The sequence below is a fragment of the Pecten maximus genome, chromosome 6 (assembly GCF_902652985.1).
Source record: "Pecten maximus chromosome 6, xPecMax1.1, whole genome shotgun sequence".
Classification (NCBI taxonomy): domain Eukaryota; kingdom Metazoa; phylum Mollusca; class Bivalvia; order Pectinida; family Pectinidae; genus Pecten; species Pecten maximus.
The window spans coordinates 30,226,126-30,247,929 of record NC_047020.1 but is presented as its reverse complement, the minus strand read 5'-3'; the positions used below and the strand labels follow the sequence as shown (position 1 = coordinate 30,247,929).

General features: G+C 34.6%; 1 long non-coding RNA gene across 1 annotated transcript; it reads right to left on the bottom strand.

Moving 5' to 3' along the window:
- Positions 1-1,720: 1,720 nt before the first annotated feature.
- LOC117329505 lies at positions 1,721-21,582 on the bottom strand. The gene is made up of 6 exons (XR_004533223.1): positions 21,508-21,582; positions 16,711-16,865; positions 14,742-14,861; positions 11,322-11,361; positions 9,357-9,515; positions 1,721-4,759 (listed from the first exon to the last, which is right to left on the bottom strand). It is a non-coding gene; the product is annotated as an uncharacterized LOC117329505 (long non-coding RNA).
- Positions 21,583-21,804: the final 222 nt, after the last annotated feature.

Here is a 21,804-nt window from a genome sequence, read left to right as displayed (position 1 = left end):
AGCTGAATAGCTACACTAATCACTGTCATAACTAATTATTGGGTCCTTTCTCTGACTAGGCTGTTATGCTAACTTATATCATAATGATGCTACAAATAGGTACGATTACGGACAGTGACTGAAGTATTTTGTTGTACATTTGTTTTTATGACTGATGGCTATCGGAGTCCACTTCATCTGTTCATATCGAAAATCAGGGACTTCGGGGTCTGTTTTGTCATTATCAATGCCATGTCTCACTTCGCACGACTCGATCCCCAGATTATTCGATCTTTCCTTGACGAAATCCCTTTCCATATTGACCGCCGGCAAATCGAGAGAACGCGGTCATGTTGAGGTTTTTGATTGGCAGACGACAACAAAGTCAAAAGCCACAGGTTAGCCAATCAGATTTGTTGGGAGTCAAACACGACCAATCAGAAACTTTTCTGAAGTGGTTACACACCGCGATTTGAAAACGACCAATCAGAAACTTTGGAAGTGGCTGTACACCGCGATATGTAAACAATGATAATACATTGTTACGAATTGGGAGTCAAACACGACCAATCAGAAACTTTTCTGAAGTGGTTACACACCGCGATTTGAAAACGACCAATCAGAAACTTTGGAAGTGGCTGCACACCGCGATATGTAAACAATAATAATACATTGTTACGAATTTTGTCACATGCCATATATCAGTTGTGAAACAATCGTAGTAATAGGATAAATAATACTTATAATACTGTTTTATACATATATCTATAAAATGTTTATAAAACTATTATATCTATATAATGTTTATAACATTGTTATCTACACATATATATATGTGTTTAGAACACTGTTACATACAGATATGTATATAGTGTTAATAACACTGTTTATACAGATACATATAAAATGTTTACAACACTGTTAAAAACATATATCTATATAATGCTTATAAAACTATTATTGTATAACACTGTTATCTACAACTATATATATGTTTAAAACACTGTTACATACATATATCTATGTAATGTTTATAACACTGTTATACATGTATACAGGTATCTATATAATGTCTATAACACTGTTATAATCAGATATCCATATACTGTTTACAACACTGTTATATACATATATCTATATACTGATTACAACACTTATAATCAGATATCTATATACTGATTACAACACTGTTATAATCAGATATCTATATACTGTTTAGAACACTGTTATAATCAGATATCCATATACTGATTACAACACTTATAATCAGATATCTATATACTGATAATAACACTGTTATAATCAGATATCTATATACTGATTACAACACTGTTATAATCAGATATCTATATACTGTTTAGAACACAGTTATAATCAGATATCTATATACTGATTATAACACTGTTATAATCAGATATATATATACTGATTACAACACTGTTATAATCAGATATCTATATACTGTTTAGAACACTGTTATAATCAGATATATATATACTGATTACAACACTGTTATAATCAGATATCTATTTACTGTTTAGAACACTGTTATAATAAGATATCCATATACTGATTACAACACTGTTATAATCAGATATCTATATACTGTTTAGAACACTGTTATAATCAGATATATATATACTGTTTAGAACACTGCTATAATTAGATATCTATATACTGTTTAGAACACTGTTATAATCAGATATCTATATACTGATTACAACACTGTTATAATCAGATATATATATACTGATTACAACACTGTTATAATCAGATATCTATATACTGTTTAGAACACTGTTATAATCAGATATCTATATACTGATTACAACACTGTTATAATCAGATATCCATATAATGTTTATAATACTATTATGTACAGATATCTATATACAACTTATACCACTGTTATATACAGATATCTACACTGTTAAACATTTAGGTGATGTCTTTATTAATGTTATAATGACATTTGATTTGTGAAAATAATTTTTTCTTTCATTTTTACCCTTGGAATATCAGAAATTATCCCTTTGATAAAATCGTATATCCTCACTGCTTATATCCTCACTAGGGTAAGACTAAATTCATTACTTGCCGTAGCTTTTTTCTTATGTCCGCTTGGCATCGTTTCTCATAAGCGCAGTCAAGCGGTGAGAAAAAGTATTAAGGCAGGTAATCCAGTCTACACTCATAAATAACTTGGTTCACCAATCCAAACGGTTCTTTATATTCACCGCAATGAAAATATCCACCGAATTTCAGTTCAGATCCAAATGAAGCGAAGGCAGTAGTCCTCAAATTAAATAATCGTTTGGCAACATTATTACAAGCAAAACGTACCAGGTAAAACGTCAAATATGATGCTGTTATCTCCCACACCTCTTTTGCCACATGTCTCTCTCTCTCTAACTGTCTGTCTGTCTCTCTCTCTGTCTCTTCCTTTGTCTCTCTCTGTGTCTGTCTCTCTGTCTCTCTCTGTCTCTGTCTCTCTCTTTCTATTTAAAAATGAAGCAAATATAAATTGAATGGTCATCCGTTGAATACAACATTTATTTCACTGGTATGACAGAAAATATTGATATTCTGTAATGCTCATGAAATATCTGTTGTTTTCAATTGTCCATTTTTCAATATTGATAAACAATGCGAGTTTATAAACTACCTAAAATATGCATTATATCTACAGATGTCTTTGCAACACTGATATTTATTCCATATGTGTTTCTTTATTAGGGAATGCCGTGCAAAACACTGATGAAACAGGGCTTTGTTTCTTTTTTTCTTTCTTTTTTTTTAAGTAAAAAAATATATTTTCATAATTTGATATTAAAAAAGAGCAATGTAGTTTGGGGTTGTCTGACTGGTATGCGGGTAATTTTTGAGTTTATGAGTCAATTTACAAGTGTGTGGGTTATTTACTGGTTTTAAGGGCCAGTAGTATAAACATAATTGCGTTCAAAGGAGTTACTTACCAATAATTGGTCATTTAATGGTATGCTAGTTAGTAACTGGTAATCCAGTTATTAAACAGTATGTGAAATATCAACTGACCATTTACTGGTATGTGATTACATATATAGGAGAGGTGTTAACCGCTTAATTGGTCATTAACTGGTAAGCTAGGTATGTTGGTTATTGTAATCAGGTCATTAAATGAGGTCAGATAACAAAATATAATGGCATATCCTTGTTTAAAAATGAAATGAAAATATGTGATTTCAGCAGTTCTTCGTAGTTCATAAGAAAGCTCTTTATTCATTTGGTCTTCAAAGAAAAATGCCTTTAGCTTTGATTTGAAAATGTTACATCGATCTTGTGAGACGCGTCTAATGCCCAATTACCGTTTTATAAGCAGGAGACACACTGTCGGGTTGATCTCCGCTACAACCAGCACATCCAGACCGTCATTAGATATTTCGAAATCTCTGGGAAGAGACCTGTCACTCGAAAAGACACATTTCGAAGACTATGCATTTGTAGGCTTAACTCAACCTTGATATGACTCTTATTACTTTAGACATTCAGAGGTAAAATATGTAACGCCTGACGCATGTTAAGTCACCTCGTCTATTTTGTTTCGATTCTGGAAGTTAAAGCTAATTTGTTGTGAAGATAATATGTTTTTGATAAATATAGAAAATATGCTTTTTCTTTGTATTCTTCAAAGATTAGAAATAATGCGATGGTGATTTATGCTGTGAGTTTGAGGATAATCTATATGCATATGAAAAAAATGTTGTTTTTTTATCACTGGAAGAAGAAAAACATTTTGATTTAAGCATTTTTCTTGTCATGTAAAATCGTCAAAATAGGCATTCTCCGTATAACCACATGTATGAACAAACTGTCACAAACATTTTTTTAGATGGAAAACGAGCTATTACAATCTTTTACTCTATGATTGTTAGGAAGACTTTACATATAGTGCCCAAACCAAACATTCTAAATTCACGCTGTGCGACACCATTGAAGCACCTTTGTAAGTCACACCAAAGACCTACAATACAACACATACACACACACACATATGTATATATATATATATGGCTCTGATGTCGGTTATAAATGTCGATCATATGTTATATGTCTCAATTGTAGTCTATACCGTCTTTAGTTCTTGCATGAAAACAAGACTTAACTGTTTAATGAAGCTTTTTCACTCAAAACTCGACCATTGCCTTAGTTTAATGACAAATTCATAACCATATATGCATTTTGAAAAAAATGATACACAAAATTGTTCACACCGTAACCCAATACGGCTATATTTGTGTTAGCCAAACTGTTTTAGGTCTGTTTTGACCTTGTGGGTGTGCTAACTTTGTAGATTTTCCTTATCGGACATATTAATCGAATGATATTTACCACTGGATATTGTAAATATGCACAACAAGCACCGTAATATATTTAGGAAGTAGTCATTTCTTTAAATGTATCATGTTGTCATGCTTAAGATCGTCCTTACCGAAAGTTAATATGTGTCGAGTTGTTCTCCAGGAAACATCATAGAAACAAGGACAGATTATTTCGGCTCACTTCCCTCGAGTCCTGTTTTAAGGCTCTAGTCATCGAGGTCTATTTAAAAAAAAAATCAACATGGACGATTGAATTCACGAGTTCCAAGCTCCAGAAAGTGGATCCAAGCTTTCGAATCACACAGTGATGTACAAGTTCGGTTCGAGAACTAATCCATTTTCGATCACAATAATTCAAAATGGCGACCTGGAGACGTCTATAGCTGTCGTCATAGTTATCAACCTGTTTCCTCAAGGTTTTCCTGACAGAAATAAAAAAAAGAGGGAACAAAGAAACTTTAAAATACTGTCTGATAGCAGCATAAACGACGTTTTATTGGAAACTCAAAACCAATATCGCACGATAAAAACAGAACGAAAACAGCACAATCAAGGTAGTGTTTGAACGACAAATGCGATCTGGAATGGTAACATAGCAGATATGTGATATATTTATCTGTTTTATTGGATTCCAGACATCAGAGCTTTCTTATTGACCAATTCTGTGTAAGCTATGTAAAATGATGCCGCACCTTGCCTCTATACACACTCGTAATTGTCTTCCTTTCCTTGCCAAACTGTTCAAATGTGGATTGTATAATGAAATAAGACTGGACGGGGGATTGCAATATTTACAAATTAAGCATGCATTGTGAGCGTGTTTACCCAGTTAAAGACCGGTGCATGTCCTTAAAATGTCCATACTGATCATTTTAACTAGCAGCATTTCATCAATTAATCATAAAGGTTCTTCCCCCCCCCCCCCCCTAAATTTTATTCTTTGCACACTTCATTAAACGTCCATTGCACATCCATTTCAATGTTTCAAAGTACATTTCATAACCAATACACTTAGCACACTATATCTTATACCCGACAAACCACACCCTTAAATTGTAAAATTGCTTGTATCAGCGTCAGATTATCAATACTTAGATATGATGAATTCATAAGGGGTCGTGCATAAGGTTTATACAAAACTGTTTGCTTGCTGGGTCTTTTGATCCATGAACAGCCAGGGCTATTTTTTGGCGATGTATCATTGTAGTAGTTGGTGACTACCTCACTGAAAAAATACGGGAGGCCCCTCAATATCATCTAGAGCAATAAGGGTAAAGTATCTTGCCCTCTAGCCTACTGAGCTATCAAATCTTTAGTAAGATGTGTTATTTATTGATCTATAATAAAGCTTAACTTAACATAATGCTATACATCATCATATACAAGAACGATATATATGTTTCATGAATCAGTATTATCGGGAGAAAATGAAACTGTGTTTTTCAATCGTCAAAACGTCTCTTGATCGTGCGAGAGAAGTGAATATGCGGCGATTAACACTTAACAAGAACGGTTATACGACAATCCTTACCCACCCACACGAGAGAAAGCTGCTTCCTCAATCTATACCCTCACACCCCAACACTGGAAAACCATACTTTCCATCCTCTACCGACATTCTGCATACTGGAGAAACCTGAACTCAAAACCTATACCGACATGCCGTACAAAAGCAAGCTGGTGCATGCTCCACTATAATAATGCTACAGATAATGATGGATGTCATGCCATGAAATAATATAAAAACCACAAAATCTAAAGCACACATTTTAAACTATCTTTTCAATTACAGGTTTACTATGCATTTAGTATGAAGTTCAATTTAACTGACATTTTCTCAGTCTATCGAAAGCGATAATTCCATTCCTGTAAAAAGTAAATGAACACGTTTTTACACTTAGATACATATGAAGTTAATATGTCATATGGATCAATAAATGTTACACAGGATCTGAAATAATTCCTTTGTATCAACAGCGATCCCAAATTTATCACATCAGAATCTTCTATGCTGCTGTTAATGAATGCTGTGCACGTGACATTTGGAAATAAAATGGCCGCCTGTGGAGTAGTTTAATCAAAGAAGCTAAAACGAAATGTGTTGCCATCCCTGAAGGGGCCTAGTTAGCAGAATTACGAGGACACCCGCTTACAGATGTCTTTCTTGTCGACCAGTTAAAGAGATATCGTTTTATGATGCGCTCCCACATTGCCTTCACCATAACGGAAGCAGATGGATTCATCGAGAAAGCCACCAAATTGGAAATGGACGTTAAAAACTGGGGAAATAGGCCTTGATGCGTTTCAATCAAGAACTCATGGGCTGTTAATAGAGACAACTTGGTCATTTGCATCAAGCAGTTACTGACGGACTAGGTGGATTTAATCTGATGATAAGCTCTTCATATCAATATATCTGGGGAAATGTCACAACACAACACCTCATTGTCAATACACAAAACAGATTCAATAACTACACCAGCGTTCACACACACAAAATATATACACTAGTGTCAATACAAAGATTAAAAAAAATGATAAGCGTCAATAAAAGAACCAAAAAACAACAAATAAACGGAATTCGCGAGCATAAAGACACAAACAGATGTATCAACATAACAGCGTTAACACACAAAGCAAAGTATATCTGCGTCCACACACAGACAAAATACCCACACTACCGTATCATACTTACAACACGTAACACAAAATATGTAACGGCAGCGTCTGCCTAAAATCCCATTGTAGAAGTGACACTAAACAAGTTCCCACTATAGAATTGTCCAACAAGACCCCACTATAGAATTGTCCATTAATAAGACCCCACTATAAAATTGTCCATTAATAAGACTCCACTATAGAATTGTCAATTAACAAGACCCCACTATAGAATTGTCCATTAAAAAAACTCCACTATATAATTGTCCATCAACAAGTTCCCACTATAAAATTATCCATTAACAAGACTCCACTATAGAATTGTCAATTAACAAGACCCCACTATATAATTGTCCATTAAAAAGACTCCACTATATAATGTCCATCAACAAGTTCCCACTATAAAATTGTCCATTAACAAGACTCCACTATAGAATTGTCAATTAACAAGACCCCACTATACAATTGTCCATTAAAAAGACTCCACTATACAATTGTCCATTAACAAGACCCCACTATAGAATTGTTAATTAACAAGACCCCACTATAGAATTGTCCATTAACAAGGTCCCACTATAGAACTGTCCATTAACAAGACTCCACTATAGAACTGTCCATTAACAAGACCCCACTATACAATTGTCCATTAACAAGACCCCACTATAGAATTGTTAATTAACAAGACCCCACTATAGAATTGTCCATTAACAAGGTCCCACTATAGAATTGTCCATTAACAAGACTCCACTATAGAATTGTCCATTAACAAGGTCCCACTATACAATTGTCAATTAACAAGACCCCACTATAGAATTGTCCATTAACAAGACTCCACTATAGAATTGTCCATTAACAAGGTCCCACTATAGAATTGTCCATTAACAAGACCCCACTATAGAACTGTCCATTAACAAGACTCCACTTTAGACTTGTCCATTAACAAGACTCCACTATATAATTGTCCATTAACTAGGTTCCACTATACAATTGTCCATTAACAAGACCCCACTATACAATTGTCCATTAACAAGACTCCACTATAGAATTGTCCATTAACAAGACCTCACTATAGAATTGTCAATTAACAAGGTCCCACTATAGACTAATCCATTAACAAGACCCCACTGTACAATTGTCCATTAACAAGACCCCACTATAGAATTGTCCATTAACAAGACCCCACTATAGAATTGTCCATTAACAAGGTCCCACTATAGAATTGTCCATTAACAAGACCCCATTATACAATTGTCCATTAACAAGACTCCACTATAGAATTGTCCATTACAAGGTTCCACTATAGAATTGTCAATTAACAAGACCCCACTACAATGTATACAATTGTCCATTAACAAGACCCCACTATACAATTGTCCATTAACAAGACTCCACTATAGAATTGTCCATTAACAAGACCCCACTATAGAATTGTCCATTAACAAGACTCCGCTTTAGACTTATCCATTAACAAGGTCCAACTATAAATGTAGAATTGTCCATTAACAAGACTCCGCTATAGAATTGTCAATTAACAACAACACCCCACACGAGAATGGTCCATTGACAAGACCCCTTGATATAATTGTCCACAAACAAGTACCTGTAAAGCATTGACCATTAGCAAGTCCCCGCTACAGAATTGTCCATTAACAAAGTCTCACTATGGAATTATCCATTAACAAGAGCGCATTATAGAATTGTCCATAGACAAAACATTATAGAAAGTGTCAATATTTATAACCCCGTTATAAATAAAGTCCATTAACAAGAGACCATTATAGAAAGTGTCCATATACAAGGGTGCGATATGATAGAGCAGTGCCAATTCACAACGTCACTATATAAAACAATATCAAAACATAAAGACAAATCATGGAACAAACAAAAGTGAAAAATAAGAGGGCAAAAATGTTTTGTAAAACACTTAGAATCTACATGGAGTTTGAATAATTGTATCCTTGGTGTATATATTGTTATTCTGGTAGGCAAGCATGAACACGAGTGAACGTGATCTCTGCATGTATCTAATGTTATGTAAGGGAGCGGAGGTACTCCATTATAGAGATATGATATTCTTGGATTATATTGGAGCTGTTGTGCTAATGTACATTGTAGATGTAAGTGTATGAAATACCGTGTGTGGTATATTTTAGTTATCGTCTTACGTTTATCATATAACTGTGTATCATACTTTTTATATATGTAGAATTGTTGCTTGAAAAAAATCAGTATGATTATGTTTTAAATTTTTTTGTTAGAATTGCTTAATTGTAGGTGAGCCTGCATGTTATCGATCGAAGGGTATAGGTAAAGGCGAAACTCAACATTGCTTGGACAAAATGTAATGCAAATAGAAACTACCTGTTACATTCGTCCTGCATGACGTCATCTCGGGTCCTACTTGAGGGTGGTGACGTCAGACCACAGATCCGTGTCCAGGTTCCCCGTCACACTCCAATATTTGGGAAAGGTGACTGAAAGGATAGTCCATCTCCTTTCAATGTTTGAACAAATCATTCACTGAAATAGAGCGGAAAATACACACTTGCTAACAAATTTTGAAAAATATCCGCTCATTCACATATGAGTTATATAAAAGAGATACGGTCCGAAAAAGTACAATACTATATTATCATCAATGTCTTATTTTTGACGGTTGTCAATACGTTATAGAATTTAAATTTCATTAACACGACGCAATATACTTACATTGATGCTCCGTATGCATATTTTTGACATTTATCAAAATAACAAATCCTGTGCATTATGATATAAATGGTGCATGACATTAAACAGTGAGGTGTTGATGTTGTTTTTTATGCGTTTTCATGAGTACATACATAACCTTTAGGATTTTATTTTACAGGTGTAGTGCTAGTTGTTTTAATGTCTTGTTGTTGTGTTATAGTATTAGTTGTTTTGATATTATCTTGTAGTAATATAGTGCTAGTTGTTTTGTTGTTGTGATGTAGCATTAGTTGTTTTGATGTTTTTTGTTGTTGTGATGTAGTGTTAGTTATTTGATATTTTGTTGTTGTGTTGTATTGGTAGTTGTTTTGATGTCTTAATGTTGTTGTGATATAGTGTTAGTTGTTTTGATGTCTTGCTGTGGTGTTGTAGTGTTACTTGTTTTAATGCTTTGTTGTGTTTTATTGTTAGTTGTTTTGATGTTTTGTTGTTGTGCTGTAGTGTTACTTGTTTTGATGTTTTGTTGTTGTGCTGTAGTGTTACTTGTTTTAATGCTTTGTTGTGTTTTATTATTAGTTGTTTTGATGTTTTGTTGTTGTGTTATAGTGTTACTTGTTTTAATGCTTTGTTGTGTTTTATTGTTAGTTGTTTTGATATCTTGTTATTGTGATGTAGTGCTAGTTGTGTTGATGTTTTGTTGTCGTAGTAATGCAGCAGTGTTAATTGTTAGGTGTGATATTACGTTTATTTCGATACCATCACCACCCACATCCACCACATGACTTCCGCGTACTGATTTATTTACAACAACGTAATCGATTTCTGTGTGTATTTCTTATTATTGCTATAAAATATTTATTTAAAGATAAAATTTTCACGGGTTAATAGTTTGTATTTGGATGTAGGAATGATTAAAGTGGACAAATTAGACGGAGAAGATGTGAAGGATCCCGTTGGGGAGTCTTGTAGGCGTCCCATGGTCGTTTACATGCATATCAGAATCAGAACCACGACGCGTCTGTTACTATTTCCATGATATTTTTATAGAAGAATGAGCCATTGTGTGGATCCTGGCTTGAGATCAGCCCACGCTATCAGTGATGGGTTAAAGAAATATTCAGTCACGATTATGTTTTAACCTCATTTGATAGCAGCAGTCCTGGTTAAAACAATTTAAAGAACGACCCAACTGTTGCATCATAACTTTTTTGATTTATTTTTTTTCACCATCCGAAATTCATACAAATAGAAAAGAAGTTGACTGTATATAGCGCTATATAACTTGAATATCCGACAAAAGCGAGCATGCGAATTATATATAGCAATAGTATACGGTCTTGTTCATGGCAGCCAGAAACACAACAGCGATAATATTAGTATTAATTAAATAAAAATGTTTGTTATACTCTGATTGTTTTCTGTTTATTTCTCTTTGTAAAATTTATCTTCGTCAGTTGTCAGCTCTGTGTTGCGGTGACTTATTGGTGAGACCCAATTGCCCGATTTGGTTTGTATTGATATGCATGAAAGGAGTGATAATGTTTGTAAATGCAAGGTCATATGAAGTTAACAGCTTGTGTAGAGTCATTTAGTCTTATGTAGACTTATATAGGTACAGGAAGACAGGTAGACACTTACCTTGGTAATGCATATTTCTTTCCATAGAACACCCTTTGGCCTGGAAATATAGGTAAATATCGATTGACCAACAATAATCCCACATAAAAGTTATTTTAATCATTCTGGTACTTATTATCTGTAATGAAGTAACAGTTTCTTATTTAGACCACGTTTTGCAGAAATACAGAGCTGCCATATTGACATTACGAAATAAGTTGAAATAAATAAATAAACATGTGGATTACGTATATATGTATATTTCTCTTCTATACAAGTATGATGTCGTTTTCTACCACGTAAGAGTCGAGCTTTAGATAATAACCCTGTCACTTTAAAGCATCTTCAATGAAAGAAAAAGCAAAATGTGGTATATAGAATATCATGTATACAGTATCCAAAGAATCTGAATACAATTGGTTGAATGCATAGTAGTGTAGTCCAATCAAATATGAAACTATTCTTATCCTAATTGTATGACTTTGGTACTGCATTGATTTCTGCACGAATGGGCGCAATTGGTACAAGTTAACACGGTTGGTATTGGATTACGGTAACGTTTGAAATGAGGACGAAATACAAATTTCCCTGTATTGCAAACTAACTTGATATACCGCCAGGGATGTAGAGGCAATTTCCGTTATGTCGAAAATCTTTTTAAACGATCAATAATTCAAACGGGAGGTAATTAACTGTAACTCAGCATTTCTGTTCCAATAACAGGCTAATCAGCTAATTGATTTAAGATATATTTAAATATATAGAAAAACGTAACAGTGATTTGAAAATGAGACATCCCTGCAGACTTGTTTCCGCCATACGCTGTAATATTTGTGAAAACAATCAAATGACTTACACAGCTTTTTCGGAAGTAAGCTCTATTAAATTGTTTGATGAACGTAAGGTCAGCGAAAATACACCGTGTAATTATCAATCTGGAAGATTATAGAGAGAAAAATACATTGATCGTTAATTTACTAGACGCACCCTGTCGAGAAATCCTGACTGTACTCGATGACATGGCTTCACTCAGAATGAAGTCCAACAACACATAGACGTCGCCAGTCAGTACATTACCTTATTATACCTTTCAGGTAATTAATGCATTACAGAAATGCTCTTTGTGTAATTCGTCCGGTATCGACTGACACAACATCTTAATGATATACAATAAAGCAAATTTTTGAAAACTACAAACACATTGTACCAGGAATAACGAGAAAGTAGCGTCACATCATAATGTAGCATCGTCTGGTGTTCAAACACGCAATGCTTTATTTAAACCCCAGAAGAGAGTTGCTTTCCAGTGTGTATATATATTTTTTGATGATTTAAGAACTAATGAAGAATTCATTGCGATTTTGTATTTAATGTTGGTGATAATTTTATATTATAAAGGGTATTCTAACAGATCGTATATTTTAACTTAAACTGAGGTTATCTCTCTTTGTTATGTAAATTATATTTAACAAGTGATACCCCGTGACCGCCTGTTCAAAGAATTGGGTTCAGCCTAGGGACAAATTGAACGGTGTAAATATAGATAGGAACAGATAAGAACACAGTTTGGTCAGCTACAAAACAAGTAGAGATGACGAAGAAAATACGGAAGTTTAATATTTGTATGTTTGAAGTAAAAGTGTATCCCGGACACTCCAGATGTTATGTTCATGTTCGCTGTCTGCACCCTTGACATATGTCATGACAAATTTGAAAACTTCTTTGAGATACATCAAACGAATCTCGGGGTCGTTTGAACTGACTGGCTTTTAACTGTCGCTCCTCAGTAGTCTTCAAAGGATATGTATCATCTTAAGAATTAGTCAGATGTTTCCCCCGCCACCAATCATATAGCTAGTCCTGTGTCTTCGATTTAGTCATAGAATGTTCCAGAGGCTGATGGCGAACTTGAACGTAACCGCTGGATTATCGAGGATAAAACTGATGCAACACTAACCTCTATACATACACAAATTCAAGCATTTCTATTTTTGCCAGATTTTGAAATCTCGTTGATATAGGATATATTGAAGAAAAATAATTTGTCAACAGAAGTATTCATATAATAAATCATTATGAGTTATTATGACTATTGATGGAAATATATTGAAATTTTAGTTGCTGACAGACGCCGAACTAACGATTGCAAAACGTTCATTGTATGATTTATTTTACCAATAATACTTTACATATTAATCCCGTGATTTAAAAGAAAAAAATAATTACACCTGTCATAGTGTATATCGTTGAAATTTAATTCTGCGTCGCAATTTGGGGTCAATTGCACTTTGTTTGTCTTCTCATTTTTCGTACTTGCTCTACCAGACTGAGTACGATAAAATATTTTTTGGTAGTTTATAAAATGATAAAAAAATATTATACTTGCATTGCTCTTCCTTACCGGACTCTGCGTAGGGAGATAATAAGTCTAACATCCATCTAAATAGTCAACGTGTGGTATATCTATTGTATGTATGATGTCATCATGACGTCATATATTAGTTATAGTCTTCCTATACTAAAACGTTGAAGTATGTAACTCAAATGCTCTCAGAAGGCCACTAAGGCTGGAGCTGGTGATAGACTCACAGCTAGATATTTAATACAGGGAGAGAAATATGATCCGTTGTCTGACAAAACTCACCTCTATTGATGTGAATAAGAATCTTGATGACCTTTGGGAGGATCACATGGAGACAATGATCGTCCGAATGCTCACCTTTATTCTTACAATACCCCCGAGAAAAGTCTAGAATTCTATACGGTGGATATTTGATTGAAACAAAACCTATCTGTGGCCTATATAGGAGAGGAGGAAGCAATGGATATAGAGGATGGTACGACTGCAGTTTAGTTTCATCTATATTGTTTTATTTCCAATATATTCAACCGTTGCTGAAAAGGTTATTGCATTAAACTTTCATTACGAATTTATTCAATATACATACGGTATTGAAGGTTTGCAGCTTCTCCAAACAACTGAATATTGTTTATTTAGAACTGAATTATATTACTGCTTTGTGAGCATATATCGTGTATAAGGCTTTGGTGTTATGTAAATTATATTTATCTTTCACTCCAGAGTCCAGATGAAACCAGAACATGAGAAGTTAACAAGGTAAACATTTGAGCTGCGTGTATGTACTTTTGACATTTACACGTACAAGTATCATCGGATCGCATGTTTTAAACAATACCTGTAAATCAACCACTGGCTTGTATGAAACGTTTGGTGAAATCATAAAGATCAATTTCAAACCCGACAAATCAAATAAATATTACTTTCCTTATACGAACATACATGTATTAATTTATGTTTTCTTTGTTAGATATTACCGAAAAATCGTTGTACGATTGAGATGTAGCTTAATATGGTAACAGGTTTGACTGGACCCAGATATTATGAAGACGTTTTACCGTCTGAAGAAACAATCGACTTACAAAGTTTATATTTGTTCTAATGGATCGCCTGTTAACAGGCATAGTTGGCCGGAAGTTGTCTCGGAAGAATGCCATCGGGTTTTCAGGACCGCTTTGACGCAGCTTCCGGAAAGCTTCAATCTGAAATTAATTGTGTAAATATAGAATATAATGCAAACTCCTAAAAGCAATTCATGGTTAGGCAGCTGCTGTTTAAGTAAATAGGAATTTGACAGATATGAAAAAAAAAAAAAAAAAAAAAAAATATTTGTACCCTGACAGTTTCAAGCGTTCTCACTTAAAATCATTGAAGTATGCAATGAAGTAAATGTTCGGTGGATATTCATGTTATCTCAGATGATCTCGCATCAAAACGTGTTTATATATTTGAACTTGTTAAAAGTTACGTTACCAAAATCAATATAAACTTTTATATACCTGTAACATGATCTCAAAAAATGTTTATGTCAAATCATTTTTCAAACAGCTTTTATAAAACAGATCAACTTTGATTTGACTTTGTGTCTGACTGGTAATACCATAAATTGTAAAAGTCCTTATAAATACATAAATGTTCACACCTTGACATGGTATAATGATTTCTTATAATGGACTAAAATTGAATGTCCTACATTTTAAAACAAACTGCAATAAAACATAATTACGAATTCAAAAGTAATATTTTGATCTCAAGATCCTAAAAATATTGTAAAATGTTTCCATCAAGAAATATTATATGAATGCACTGAAATTATATATGCTAGAGTAACATATATAGTATTTTATTTATTCGTACTTCATTAAGCTGAACAGACATAAGACTATTTCTATCCTGTCTGTAACATAAATCCTCGAGGAGACGAAGAGAACCAATTGACCGATTCCACATCATAATTCGATAGAGCTGACATTTCTGGCATTTGAAATTGAATTGATGATAATGTCATAAGATCAACGCTTTCACAGAATTCTTCTTTTATCGAAATAATATTGAAGGAACGATGACCACCCTTCACATAGACAAATCTCCATGGATTTTTATACAATTGCATTCTGTATTCATGTAATATGAAACCAAGAAGCTGAGGTCATTATTGAGACCTTATCTATCAGACATAGTACAATCATATGGTGATATGTACTCTACGACAGAAATTTTCAGATAACGGCCAGCTGCAAGATATATGTAACGAGGAATAATGTTTTTGTCAATTATACAATAGCATACATTGGTATTATCAAAGTCACTTTATCTGTAGTTTTATGGTATTGTTTACCTGTTGTGTTAAAGTATTGTTTACCTGTTGTGTTATGGTATTGTTTATCTGTTGTGTTATTGTTTACCTGGTGTGTTATGGTATTGTTTACCTGTTGTGCTATTGTTTACCTGGTGTGTTATGGTATTGTTTATCTGTTGTGTTATTGTTTACCTGGTGTGTTATGATATTGTTTATCTGTTTTGTTATGGTATTGTTTACCTGTTGTGATGTAGTAATATTTACCTATTGTGTTTTGATAATTTTTACCTGTTGTGTTATGGTTTTGTTTACCTGTTGTGTTATATTATTGCTTATGTGTTTTGTTTTGGTAATGTAGTAATATTTACCTATTGTGTTTTGATAATTTTTACCTGTTGTGTTATGGTTTTGTTTACCTGTTGTGTTATATTATTGCTTATGTGTTTTGTTTTGGTATTGTTTACCTGTTGTGTTATAGTATTGTTTACCTGTTGTGTTATAATATTGTTTACCTGTTGTGTTATAGTATTGTTTACCTGTTGTGTTATAATATTGTTTAACAGTTATGATGTAGTAATGTTTACCTGTTATGATGTAGTAATGTTTACCTGTTATGATGTAGTATTGTTTACCTGGTATGATGTAGTATTGTTGACCTGTTATGACGTAGTAATGTTTACCTGTTGGGATATAGTAATGTTTACCTGTTGTAAAGTAGTAATGTGTGCTTACTGTATTTTGCTTAAATTTACCTGTTGTGATCCTGCGTATATCGGTTTGTTCATTATCATCCACGTGACAGTTTCATGACATCCGGGATGTGTGATTGACCCGTCGTATGTGACGTAATGTAGACTTCTCGGTATCAACTTTTGCATATACAGATTTTTTAAAGGGGTTGACGTTCCTGAAAAAGCAATTACAAAGTCCTCTTTCAACTGCAGAAAAAAAACTTAACACTTATACATGTAGTTTTAAAAACTCCATCAACAGTTTGCGTCATCACAGAGACAGGTATTTTCATAAAGAACTACGTTTCGGTAAAGGGAGAGTTGATACATCTATGGCACATGTCCTTATAAAGCCAGCGTGTGACTTGTAAAAGGTGACTATCAGGAATGCCATGTTATATTTTCTGTGACTAAAGTCAAGGACTGGATGATGTGAATGTTGTATTTTACGATGAATTGTAAATACAAGCAATCACAAAATTACTGGTTACATTTACTGGTCACCACATAGCATAATGTTAAAATGCACAGATCAACCGTATTGTTCACAAACTATTATCTCTTTGACAGAGATGCAAACAATGGTTTGTTAGTTGCACATTGCCATACGTATCCAGACTTTTAATGACAGAAGGTTAGGCCTAACTGTACCTATGGAATGATTTGCGAAATAATCTGATGATGGATGTTTGTGTATTATTTCAATATGTATTATTTAAATTTAGCCTGTTAATAACGTGAGCGCTTATTCTATATTCCATACTATTGTAGTGTACCACTCCGAAACTTAAACCCATTGTGGTGTTATGAAATAGTGAAGTACACTGTAATGGTGTTATGAAATAGTGAGTCCACACCGTAGTTGTGTTATAACACAGTGAGTCCACACCGTAGTGGTGTTATAACATAGTGAGTCCACACCGTAGTGGTGTTACAACATAATGAGTCCACACCGTAGTGGTGTTATAACATAGTGAGTCCACACCGTAGTGGTGTTATAACATAGTGAGTCCACACCGTAGTGGTGTTATAACATAGTGAGTCCACACCGTAGTGGTGTTATAACACAGTGAGTCCACACCGCAGTGGTGTTATAACATAGTGAGTCCACACCGTAGTGGTGTTATAACATAGTGAGTCCACACCGTAGTGGTGTTATAACATAATGAGTCCACACCGTAGTGGTGTTATAACATAGTGAGTCCACACCGTAGTGGTGTTATAACATAGTGAGTCCACACCGTAGTGGTGTTATAACATAGTGAGTCCACACCGTAGTGGTGTTATAACATAGTGAGTCCACACCGCAGTGGTGTTATAACATAGTGAGTCCACACCGTAGTGGTGTTATAACATAATGAGTCCACACCGTAGTTGTGTTATAACATAGTGAGTCCACACCGTAGTTGTGTTATAACATAGTGAGTTCACACCGTAGTTGTGTTATAACATAATGAGTCCACGTCGTAGTTGTGTTACAACATAATGAGTCCACACCGTAGTTGTGTTATAACATAGTGAGTCCACACCGTAGTTGTGTTATAACATAATGAGTCCACACCGTAGTTGTGTTATAACATAGTGAGTCCACACCATAGTGAGTCCACACTGTAGTGGTGTTATAACATAGTGAGTTCTCACCATAGTGGTGTTATAACATAATGAGTCCACACCGTAGTTGTGTTATAACATAGTGAGTCCACACCATAGTGAGTCCACACTGTAGTGGTGTTATAACATAGTGAGTTCTCACCATAGTGGTGTTATAACATAGTGAGTTCTCACCGTAGTGGTGTTATAACATAGTGAGTCTACACCGTAGTGGTGTTATAACATAGTGAGTCCACACCGTAGTGGTGTTATAACATAATGAGTCAACACCGTTGTTGTGTTATAACATAGTGATTCCACACCGTAGTGGTGTTATAACATAGTGAGTCCACACCATAGTGGTGTTATAACATAGTGAGTCCACACCGTAGTGGTGTTATAACATAGTGAGTCCACACCGTAGTGGTGTTATAACATAGTGAGTCTACACCGTAGTGGTGGTATAACATAGTGAGTTCTCACCGTAGTGGTGTTATAACATAGTGAGTCTACACCGTAGTGGTGTTATAACATAGTGAGTCCACACCGTAGTGGTGTTATAACATAGCGAGTCCACACCGTAGTGGTGTTATAACATAGTGAGTCCAGACCGTAGTGGTGTTATAACATAGTGATTCCACACCGCAGTGGTGTTATAGCATAGTGAGTCCACACCCTAGTGGTGTTATAACATAGTGAGTTCACACCGTAGTTGTGTTATAACATAATGAGTCCACGTCGTAGTTGTGTTACAACATAATGAGTCCACACCGTAGTTGTTTTATAACACAGTGAGTCCACACCGTAGTGGTGTTATAACATAGTGAGTCCACACCGCAGTTGTGTTATAACATAGTGAGTCCACACCCTAGTGGTGTTATAACATAATGAGTCCACACCGCAGTTGTGTTATAACATAGTGAGTCCACACCGTAGTGGTGGTATAACATAGCGAGTCCACACCGTAGTGGTGTTATAACATAGTGAGTTCTCACCGTAGTGGTGGTATAACATAGTGATTCCACACCGCAGTGGTGTTATAACATAGTGAGTCCAGACCGTAGTGGTGTTATAACATAGCGAGTCCACACCGTAGTGGTGTTATAACATAGTGAGTTCTCACCGTAGTGGTGGTATAACATAGTGATTCCACACCGTAGTGGTGGTATAACATAGTGAGTCCACACCGTAGTGGTGTTATAACATAATGAGTCCACACCGTAGTGGTGTTATAACATAATGAGTCCACACGGTAGTGGTGGTATAACATAGCGAGTCCACACGGTAGTAGTGTTATAACATAGTGAGTCCACACCGTAGTGGTGTTATAACATAGTGAGTCCACGCCGTAGTTGTGTTATAACATAGTGAGTCCACACCGTAGTTGTGTTATAACATAGTGAGTCCACACGGTAGTGGTGTTATAACATAGTGAGTCGACACCGTAGTGGTGTTATAACACAGTGAGTCCACACCGTAGTGGTGTTATAACATAGTGAGTCCACACCGCAGTGGTGTTATAACATAGTGAGTCCACACCGTAGTGGTCTTATAACATAGTGAGTCCACACCGTAGTTGTGTTATAACATAGTGAGTCCACACCGTAGTTGTGTTATAACATAGTGAGTCCACACCGTAGTGGTGTTATAACATAGTGAGTCCGCACCGTAGTGGTCTTATAACATAGTGAGTTCACACCGTAGTAGTATAACATATTTACATTTTCGCTGCTGTGGCACTATGTGAACTGAAATGAGTATTAAACGAACGTGAAATTGTCAACGAGCATTTAACATCACACTCAACTCTCGTTTGGACGAGACGTTATATCAAACGTAGTTGATATGTTTATACCCGTTAAATTATCTACCTCTATAAAGTTTTCGGTAGAATCAAGTAAGTGCCGATATCATTTGATAATCGATTGCTACATTATCAGAATGTCCCAGTATGGTTGTAGTGTCGTCTGAAATAGTACAAGCTGATATGACCTACCTATATAGAGAGTGAATGTACCGTAGTTGTGTTATAACATAGTGATGGAACGAAACCGTCTATCATAGTACTATAGAACCTTATGTCTGACTACCTCAATATAAAATGTACTGTTTCACGGTTTTTGTGAATACTTTCTGGAGAAAGGCTTTCAAAAGGAACCATAAGTAGTAAAATGGATGTATTTTCAAGACATATTCAGTTTTTAATGCAATATATTCCGCCTTTATGTGAAGAAATGACATTTAGATTGCTCTCTGTTTCATCTAAAATCCGTTAAAGTAAGCTATAACAAAGGTAAGTGTTAATAAAAGTCTACAGGACTCCCGCCTTACAAATACGTAATCTAATATTGGTATATCATAGCCGTATGTATTTAGATATACGAATCGTGGGCTGTACGAGTTAACTGTACTGTTGAGTGTTAATTATCTTGAGACAATTCCTAATTCCTAAACCAACTTATTTTCGTGGCGACCTAATTTCGCGTTCTCATGCCTAACGACTTTTTTTGCGGCAATGTGATTTCGCGATTTATATTCATAAAAGGCCTACTGTACCTTTGATTGAAACTATTTCGCGCCAATTAATCCCAGCGAAATAGGCGAAAAAATTAATTGGACGTGAAAAAAAATGGTTTAAAGTAGATTTATAGAAGATTGTTTATAGTAATTAACAGTTTAAGTAAGTTTTTACATCACTTTGCGCTTTTCAGCTCTTTATGTCTATTTTACAGCATCAAGTTCTGGATATTCCGGTGTTTGGTTCTTTTTTAATCTGATTTAATGGAACTTTCTGTCGAATAAGCTTGTAGAAAGTAATGATTATGCCATAAAATGTCTGTGTTGTCTCAGTTTTAAAATCATTTAAGGAGACATAATATCGATAATTACGGATGTTAAAAACAAAACAAGAGTAACATTTATTGGTGTTTACCAGAACTTAAAAACCAGCTATACAATAACTTGTTTAAATGGTTAACGTTATAACATTCTAACATCAAGCACATTCATTATTAATAAATATTTGTCATAACACCAATACACAAACCTTTTTGGACGTCTGATTCCAACTGCAATAATGAAATGTGTTTTTGTTTGATGGTCGTTTAATTCATTCCACCATGTGCAGTCATGGTGTGGCTCAGGCATGATAGGATACGAAACATTAATTACATACTATTTATCAGATAACTTGTCGACGCCAAGATTGTAAAGATTTCAATGACTCACCTTTAAAACGCGCGTCTTCAATATTTTCAATTATTTTTTCTAATTCCTGATGACTTAAATTGCCTTTAGTCTGTAAATGCAAGAAAATATCAATCATGACGACGATAGACAATAACAATTAGTATGTCATATCGGATATTGAATATCGGATTGGACAGGGGATGACGTACTCGACTTCAACCGAAATGGTATTGGTTAAATTCCTATTCAAAAGTGTATAGTCAATCGTTTTCTACCAATGAGAAGAACTCGTAAGTAATAAAAAAAACTTGTCTCTCGTCCATTATTCATTCTTAA